Source organism: Arachis stenosperma, chromosome 6 (genome assembly GCF_014773155.1).
Source record: "Arachis stenosperma cultivar V10309 chromosome 6, arast.V10309.gnm1.PFL2, whole genome shotgun sequence".
Taxonomy (NCBI): domain Eukaryota; kingdom Viridiplantae; phylum Streptophyta; class Magnoliopsida; order Fabales; family Fabaceae; genus Arachis; species Arachis stenosperma.
In genome coordinates this window covers 12257299-12266637 of record NC_080382.1, presented here as the reverse complement: position 1 = coordinate 12266637, position 9339 = coordinate 12257299, and positions in this window count along the sequence as shown.

Below are 9339 nucleotides of genomic sequence, written 5' to 3'. Positions count from 1 at the left end.
GAAACCCTACACGAGCTTGCCATGGAAGGAGACTTGCGTGTTTGATGAAGAAGACAGTAGAAAAGCAGAGATTCAGAAGATGGAGCATCTCCAAAACCCCAACCTATTCTCCATTACTGCAAAACAAGTAACCATTTCATGTTCTTTTGCTTTTCACAATCAATCCTGATAATTTCTGATCTCCTGACTAAGATTTACAAGATAACCATAGCTTGCTTCAAGCCGACAATCTCCGTGGGATCGACCCTTGCTCACGCAAGGTATTACTTGGACGACCCAGTGCACTTGCTGGTTAGTTGTGCGGGATTGCAAAAGTGTTATTGCAATTTCGTGCACCAAGTTTTTGGCGCCGTTGCCGGGGATTGTTCGAGTTTGGACAACTGACGGCTTATCTTGTTGCTTAGATTAGGACTATTTTATTTTTGTTGGTTTAGAGTCTTTTAGTTGAGTCTAGTTTCATATTTTAAGTTTGGTGTCAGTTGCATGCTTTTGTTTTTCTTTTAATTTTTCGAATTTGCATGTTCTTAGTTTCTTTTTGATCTATAAAAGTTCTAAGTTTGGTGTCCTCTTTGTGTTTTTCCTTTAAAATTTTCGAAAAAATTAGTGTTTGATTTTCTAAAATTTTAAGTTTGGTGTCTTTTTGCTGTTTTTCTCTTTCCTCTTTTTAAAAAATCAAATCCTTTTCATAAAAGTTTTTCAATCATATCTTTTTAATTGCTGTTTTCAAAATCTTTTTAATTAACTAATTGATTCAGTTCTCAATTTGCTTTGATCTCATTTTCCCTTTTGATTTTCGAAATTTTGTTTATTATTTCCTTTTGTTTTAATTTTTTTCGGTTATTCAAAAAAATAAAAATAAAAATAAACAAAATTTATCTCTTTGCAATTATTATCATTTCCCTTTTGTCCATCATGGACTTAAGTGGAATTAATCAGTCCAAGAGGACTCTGGAGTCATATGCTAACCCCATTACAGCTGCATATGGGAGTAGCATCTGTACACCTCCCATCAAAGCAAGCAGCTTTGAGCTAAACCCTCAACTCATTATCATAGTGCAGCAAAATTGCCAGTATTCCGGTCTTCCACAGGAAGAACCTACTGAGTTTCTGGCACAATTTTTACAAATTGCTGACACAGTACATGATAAAGAGGTGGATCAGGATGTCTACAGACTATTACTGTTTCCATTTGCTGTAAAAGATCAAGCTAAAAGGTGGTTAAATAACCAACCTACAGCAAGCATAAAGACATGGAAACAGTTGTCAGAGAAATTCCTGAATCATTTTTACCCTCCAAAGAGGATGACACAGCTAAGGCTGGACATCCAAGGCTTTAAACAAGAGGATAATGAATCCCTTTATAATGCCTGGGAGAGGTATAGAGGTATGCTAAGGAAATGTCCCTCTGAAATGTTTTCAGAGTGGGTCCAGTTAGACATTTTCTACTATGGGCTTACAGAAAAGGCTCAGATGTCTTTAGACCACTCAGCTGGTGGATCTATACACATGAGGAAGACAATTGAAGAAGCTCAAGAGCTCATAGACACTGTTGCTAGAAACCAATACTTATATTCTAGCAATGAGTTCGTTCCAAAGGAGGAGGTCATGGCATTAGTCACTGATCCTAATCCTCAGGAACAGATGAATGAGCTTAATCAACAACTGCTCCTGATGACAGAACAGTTAGCAGAATTTAAAGAGATGCTCCATGAAACTAAAGTTGCTAATAAGAGCATAGAACTACAGTTGAATCAAGCAAAACAGCAAATATCTAAACAGATAACAGAGGAGTGTCAAGCAGTTCAATTGAGGAGTGGGAAGACCTTGAATAACACTGCTCAAAAGAGCAAAAAGCCAAACAAGGAACAATTGACAGAGGACAACCAAACCACTGTTCAAAATCCCTCTGAGGACAGTAAGAGCCCAGAGAGGAATATTGGCGTTCAAACGCCAGAAAGGGAAGGAAAGTTGGCGTTAAACGCCCATTCCTTGCCCAGTTCTGGCGTTCAAACGCCAGAAAAGGGGGAAAAGTTAGCGTTTAACGCCCATTTTCCACCCATTCCTGGTGTCCAAACGCCCAAGGAGGATCAGACACCTGAGAGTGCTGATAATTATCCCTCTAACAAGGCTTCTTCAACCACTTCTGTAAGGAATAAACCTGCAGCATCTAAGGTTGAAGAATATCAAGCCAAGATGCCTTATCCTCAGAAACTCCGCAAAGCGGAACAGGATAAGCAATTTGCCCGCTTTGCAGACTATTTAAGGACTCTTGAAATAAAGATTCCTTTTGCAGAGGCACTTGAGCAAATACCTTCTTATGCTAAGTTCATGAAAGAGATCTTAAGTCATAAGAAGGACTGGAGAGAAACTGAAAAAGTGTTTCTCACTGAAGAATGTAGTGCAGTCATTCTAAAAAGCTTACCAGAAAAGCTTCAAGATCCTGGAAGCTTTCTGATACCATGCACATTGGAAGGCACTTGCACCAAGACAGCTTTATGTGATCTTGGAGCAAGCATTAATCTAATACCTGCATCTACTATCAGAAAGCTTGGGTTGATTGGAGAAGTCAAACCAACCAGGATATGCCTCCAACTTGCTGATGGCTCCATTAAACACCCATCAGGCATAATAGAGGACATGATTGTCAAGGTTGGGCCATTTGCCTTTCCAACTGACTTTGTGGTGCTGGAAATAGAGGAGCACAAAAGTGCAACTCTCATTCTAGGAAGACCATTCCTAGCAACTGGACGAACTCTCATTGATGTACAAAAGGGGGAAGTAACCTTGAGAGTCAATGAGGATGAGTTCAAGTTGAATGCTGTAAAAGCTATGCAGCATCCAGACACACCAGATGACTGCATAGGCGTTGACATTATTGATTCTCTGGTAGAAGAGATCAATATGGCTGAAAGCCTAGAATCAAAGCTTGAGGACATCTTCAAAGATGCTCAAACTGATCAGGACGAGCCAGAGGAGGCAAAAGAATTTTCGAAAATTCCTCAGGAGGAGGATAAGCCTCCTAAGCCTGAACTCAAACCACTACCATCATCCCTGAAATATGTATTTCTGGGAGAGGGTGACACTTTTCCAGTGATTATAAGCTCTGCTTTAAATTCACAGGAAGAGGAAGCACTAATTCAAGTGCTAAGGACACACAAGACAGCTCTTGGGTGGTCCATAAGTGATCTCAAGGGCATAAGCCCAGCTAGATGCATGCACAAGATCCTATTGGAGGATAATGCCAAACCAGTGGTTCAACCACAGAGGAGGCTAAATCCTGCCATGAAGGAGGTGGTGCAGAAAGAGGTCACTAAATTACTGGAGGCTGGGATTATTTATCCTATTTCTGATAGCCCCTGGGTGAGCCCTGTCCAAGTTGTTCCCAAAAAGGGAGGCATGACAGTGGTTCATAATGAAAAAAATGAACTGGTCCCTACAAGGACAGTCACAGGGTGGCGCATGTGTATTGACTACAGAAGACTCAATACAGCCACCAGAAAGGATCATTTTCCTTTACCATTCATAGACCAAATGCTAGAAAGACTAGCTGGTCATGATTACTACTGCTTTTTGGATGGCTACTCAGGCTACAACCAAATTGCAGTAGATCCTCAAGACCAAGAGAAGACAGCATTTACTTGCCCTTCTGGCGTGTTTGCCTATAGGAGGATGCCTTTTGGTCTGTGCAATGCACCTGCAACCTTTCAAAGGTGCATGCTCTCTATCTTCTCAGATATGGTAGAGAAATTTCTGGAAGTCTTCATGGATGACTTCTCAGTGTATGGAGACTCATTCAGCTCCTGTCTTAACCACCTATCACTTGTACTGAAAAGATGCCAAGAGACTAACCTGGTTTTAAACTGGGAGAAATGTCACTTTATGGTGACTGAAGGAATTGTCCTTGGGCACAAAATTTCAAGCAGGGGAATAGAGGTGGATAAGGCAAAGGTAGAGGTAATTGAAAAATTACCACCACCTACCAATGTTAAGGCAATCAGAAGCTTTTTGGGGCATGCAGGATTCTATAGAAGGTTTATCAAGGATTTTTCGAAAATTGCTAAACCTTTGAGTAACCTGTTAGCTGCTGACACACCATTTGTGTTTGACACACAGTGCCTGCAGGCATTTGAGACCCTGAAAGCTAAGCTGGTCACAGCACCAGTCATCTCTGCACCAGATTGGGCATTACCATTTGAATTAATGTGTGATGCCAGTGATCATGCCATTGGTGCAGTGTTGGGACAGAGGCATAACAAACTTCTGCATGTCATTTATTATGCTAGCCGTGTTCTAAATGATGCACAGAAGAATTACACAACCACAGAAAAAGAATTACTTGCAGTGGTCTATGCCATTGACAAGTTTAGATCCTACCTAGTGGGATCAAAGGTGATTGTGTACACTGACCATGCTGCTCTTAAATACTTACTCACAAAGCAGGATTCAAAACCCAGGCTTATAAGATGGGTGTTGCTTCTGCAAGAGTTTGATATAGAAATAAGAGACAGAAAAGGGACAGAGAACCAAGTGGCTGATCATCTGTCCCGGATAGAACCAGTAGCTGGAGCGTCCCTCCCTTCTACTGAGATCTCTGAGACTTTCCCAGATGAGCAACTCTTTGCCATTCAGGAAGCTCCATGGTTTGCAGACATTGCAAATTATAAAGCTGTAAGGTTCATACCCAAGGAGTACAGCAGTGTGCAAAGAAAGAAATTAATTTCAGATGCCAAGTACTACCTTTGGGATGAATCATATCTCTTTAAGAGATGTGCTGACGGAGTGATCCGCAGGTGTATACCCAGAGAAGAAGCACGAAGGATCCTATGACACTGCCATGGATCACATTATGGAGGACATTTTGGAAGTGAGCGAACAGCTACTAAAGTTCTCCAGTGCGGCTTCTACTGGCCTACTCTCTATAAAGATTCCCGAGAGTTTGTGCGTAACTGTGACAGTTGCCAAAGAGCTGGTAACCTGCCTCACGGATATGCCATGCCTCAACAAGGAATATTAGAGATAGAATTGTTTGATGTATGGGGAATTGACTTCATGGGGCCATTCCCACCATCATACTCAAACACTTACATTCTGGTGGCAGTGGACTATGTATCTAAGTGGGTAGAAGCAATTGCTACACCCACTAATGATACCAAGACCGTGCTGAAATTCCTCCAGAAAAACATTTTCAGCAGGTTTGGCGTCCCCAGAGTGCTAATCAGTGATGGGGGCACTCATTTCTGCAATAAACAGCTATACTCTGCTATGGTTAGATATGGAATCAGCCATAAAGTGGCAACTCCGTATCATCCACAGACAAATGGGCAAGCTGAAGTCTCTAACAGAGAGCTAAAAAGAATCCTGGAACGGACTGTAATGGCCCGAAGAAAGGATTGGGCAAAGAGCTTGGATGACGCTCTGTGGGCATACAGAACAGCATTCAAGACTCCTATAGGAACCTCTCCATACCAATTGGTGTATGGGAAGGCCTGTCATTTGCCTGTGGAACTGGAACACAAAGCCTACTGGGCAACCAGATTCCTAAACATGGATGCACAGTTAGCTGGTGAGAAAAGACTGCTCCAGCTAAATGAGCTAGAGGAGTTCAGACTCAATGCCTTTGAAAATGCAAAAATTTATAAGGAAAAGGCAAAGAAGTGGCATGACAAGAGATTGTCAACCAGAGTCTTTGAGCCAGGACAAAAAGTTCTGCTCTTCAACTCCAGGCTCAAATTGTTTCCAGGAAAACTCAAATCCCGGTGGAGGGGTCCGTATGTGATTACAGGAGTATCACCATATGGATATGTTGAGCTTCAGGATATGTTGAGCTTTAGGATATTGATTCTGACAAGAAGTTCATTGTTAATGGACAGAGAATCAAGCACTATCTTGAAGGAAATTTTGAACAGGAATGCTCAAAACTGAGACTTGAGTGATTCTCAGTGAAAGTCCAGCTAAAGACAGTAAAGAAGCGCTTGCTGGGAGGCAACCCAGTCATTAGAAGGTTGTATGAATTGTTCTTACAAAGGCAAGTATCAAAAATGAAGGAATTCACAGAGTTACAGAAGGATTCAGCTCAAAAAGCAGAGAAAATGAGCTTACTGGCGAAAAAATGCCAGTAAGGGGCATTTTGGGCGTTAAACGCCAGAATGGGCACCATTCTGGGCGTTTAACGCCAGTAATGGTACCATTTTGGGCGTTAAACGCCAGAATGGGCACCATTCTGGGCGTTTAACGCCAGGTGTGCAGCATCCTGGGCGTTTTGGAAAAACGCCCAGTGATAAAGGATTTCTGGCGTTTAACGCCAGCCAGGGCACCTGGCTGGGCGTTAAACGCCCAAAAAGGGTAGCAAATGGGCGTTAAACGCCAGAATGGGTGCCATTCTGGGCGTTTAACGCCAGAAAGGTGGGGGGACCACATTTTTGTTTTCAACTCAATTTTCTTCAAACTTTCCTCTTTTTAACCATACTCTTCTACATAAATGCACTTCAATCCTTCATCATTCACTTTCAAATCTTCACAAATCAAAACCATTCTTCAAATCTATTTCAAATTAATCCCAAATCTTCTTCAAAAACTCACCCTTTTCTCAATTTCTTTCCATATCTTTTCAAATCCCTCTCTTGTTTTTTGAAAACTCCCCTCCCCACCTTATAAATACACGTTTGGCTCCCTCATTCCACCACACCATTCGAATTTTCTCTTCCTCCCCCTCTCTTCTCTCTTTTATTTTGCTTGAGGACAAGCAAACCTCTAAGTTTGGTGTGCTTTTCCGTGATCACTAAGCCAAGATTCATCAATATCATGGCTCCTAAGGGAAAACAAACCAATTTAAGAGGCAAGAAAGAGAATAATCCAAAGAATCTTTGGAATGAAGAGAAGTTCTTAACCAAAGAACATGAAGACCATTATCATAAAATAATGGGTCTGAGGTCAGTGATCCCGGAAGGGAAATTTGATCTGAAAGAAGATGAATATCCGGGGATCCAAGAGCAAATTCGAAACAGAGGATGGGAAGTTCTAACCAATCCTGAGACAAAGGTTGGAAGGAACATGGTTCAGGAGTTCTACTCTAATCTGTGGCTAACAGATAAGCAGAGAATGACTGGAACCGCTTACCATACCTACAGAACCATGGTCAGAGGGAAAGTTATATACTTTCATCTGGACAAAATAAGAGAAATCTTCAAGTTGCCTCAACTGCAAGATGATCCTGATTCCTTTAATAGGAGGATGGTGAGAGTAGATAAGGGGTTGGATCAAGTTCTAGAGGACATATGCCTCCCTGGAACTAAGTGGATAACCAATTCTAAGGGTATCCCAAACCAACTCAAGAGGGGAGACCTCAAACCAATTGCAAGAGGTTGGCTAGACTTTATTGGGCGTTCCATACTACCCACTAGCAACCGTTCTGAGGTCACCATCAAGAGAGCAGTGATGATTCATTGCATCATGCTTGGAAAAGAAGTGGAGGTGCATCATGTGATTGCTTGTGAGATCTACACAATTGCAAATAAGAATTCCACTGAAGCCAAATTGGCTTATTCAAGCTTGATTTCCTTGCTCTGTAAAGAGGCTGGGGTGAAGATGGGAGTGGATGAGTTCATACCCATTGAACACCCAATCACTAAGAAGTCAATGGAAGGACAAGTGCAAGACAACTCCATCAAGAGGAGGGCGCAGGAATTCCTCCCTGAATTCCCAAGAATTGACTACTGGTCCAACCTAGAAGCATCTATTAACAAGTTGCAAGAGACTATGGAGCAACTGAAGGAAGAACAGCAGAATCAGAACTGCATGCTCTGCAAATTGCTGAAGGAACAAGAGAAGCAGGGGCGTGAAATTCAAGAGATGAAACGCCAAAAGTTCTCCTCTCAAGCTGAGGGAGCATCCACTTCTCAAAATCAAGGTTGTTGAGTTCTAACTCTGTGAAAACCTCTATCATTAGGAGCCTATGTTTGCGTTTTTCTTTGTTTTATTTTCTCTTTATAATTTTTTAGTTTCATCTTATATCTATATTTAAGTCATGTTCTTAGTTCATAATTAATAAAATTTAAGTTTATGCCTTAAAGTTATGAATGTCCTATGAATCCATCACCTCTCTTAAAAGAAAAATGCTTTAATCACAAAAGAACAAGAAGTACAGGATTTCGAAATTTATCTCTGAAACTGGTTGAATTAGTTTGATGTGGTGACAATACTTTTTGTTTTCTGAATGAATGCTTGAACAGTGCATATGTCTTTTGAATTTGTTGTTTTAAGAATGTTAAAATTGTTGGCTCTTGAAAGAATGAGGAGAAAGAGAACTGTTATTGAGGATCTGAAAAATCATTAAATTGATTCTTGAAGCAAGAAAAAGCAGTGAAAAAAAAATTTCGAAAAAAATAGAAAGAAAGAAAAGAAAAGAAAAAAAGAGAAGGAATAAAGTTGTGATCCAAGGCAAAAGAGTGTGCTTAAGAACCCTGGACACCTCTAATTGGGGACTTTAGCAAAGCTGAGTCACAATCTAAAAAGGTTCACCCAATTATGTGTCTGTGGCATGTATGTATCCGGTGGTAATACTGGAAGACAGAGTGCTTTGGGCCACAGCCAAGACTCATACACTAGCTATGTTCAAGAATCAATATACTTAACTAGGAGAATCAATAACACTATCTGAGTTCTGAGTTCTTATAGATGCCAATCATTCTGAACTTCAAGGGATAGAGTGAGATGCCAAAACTGTTCGGAGGCAAAAAGCTACTAGTCCCGCTCATCTAATTGGAGCTATGTTTCTTTGATATTTTGGAGTCTCTAGTATATTCTCTTCTTTTTATCCTATTTTGATTTTCAGTTGCTTGGGGACAAGCAACAATTTAAGTTTGGTGTTGTGATGAGCGGATAATTTGTATGCTTTTTGGCATTGTTTTTAGTATGTTTTTGGTATCTTTTAGTTAGTTTTTAGTATATTTTTATTAGTTTTTAATTAAAATTCACTTTTCTGGACTTTACTATGGGTTTGTGTGTTTTTCTGTGATTTCAGGTATTTTCTGACTGAAATTGAGGGTCCTGAGCAAAAATCTGATCCAGAGACTGAAAAGGACTGCAGATGCTGTTGGATTCTAACACCCTGCACTCGAAGTAGATTTTCTGGAGCTACAGAAGCCCAATTGGCGCGCTCTCAACGGCATTGGAAATTAGACATCCTGGGCTTTCCAGCAATATATAATAGTCCATACTTTTCCCAAGATTTGATGGCCCAAACCGGCGCTCAAAGTCACCTACAGAAATTCCAGCGTTAAACGCCGGAACTGGCATAAAATTTGGAGTTAAACGCCCAAACTGGCATGAAAGCTGGCGTTT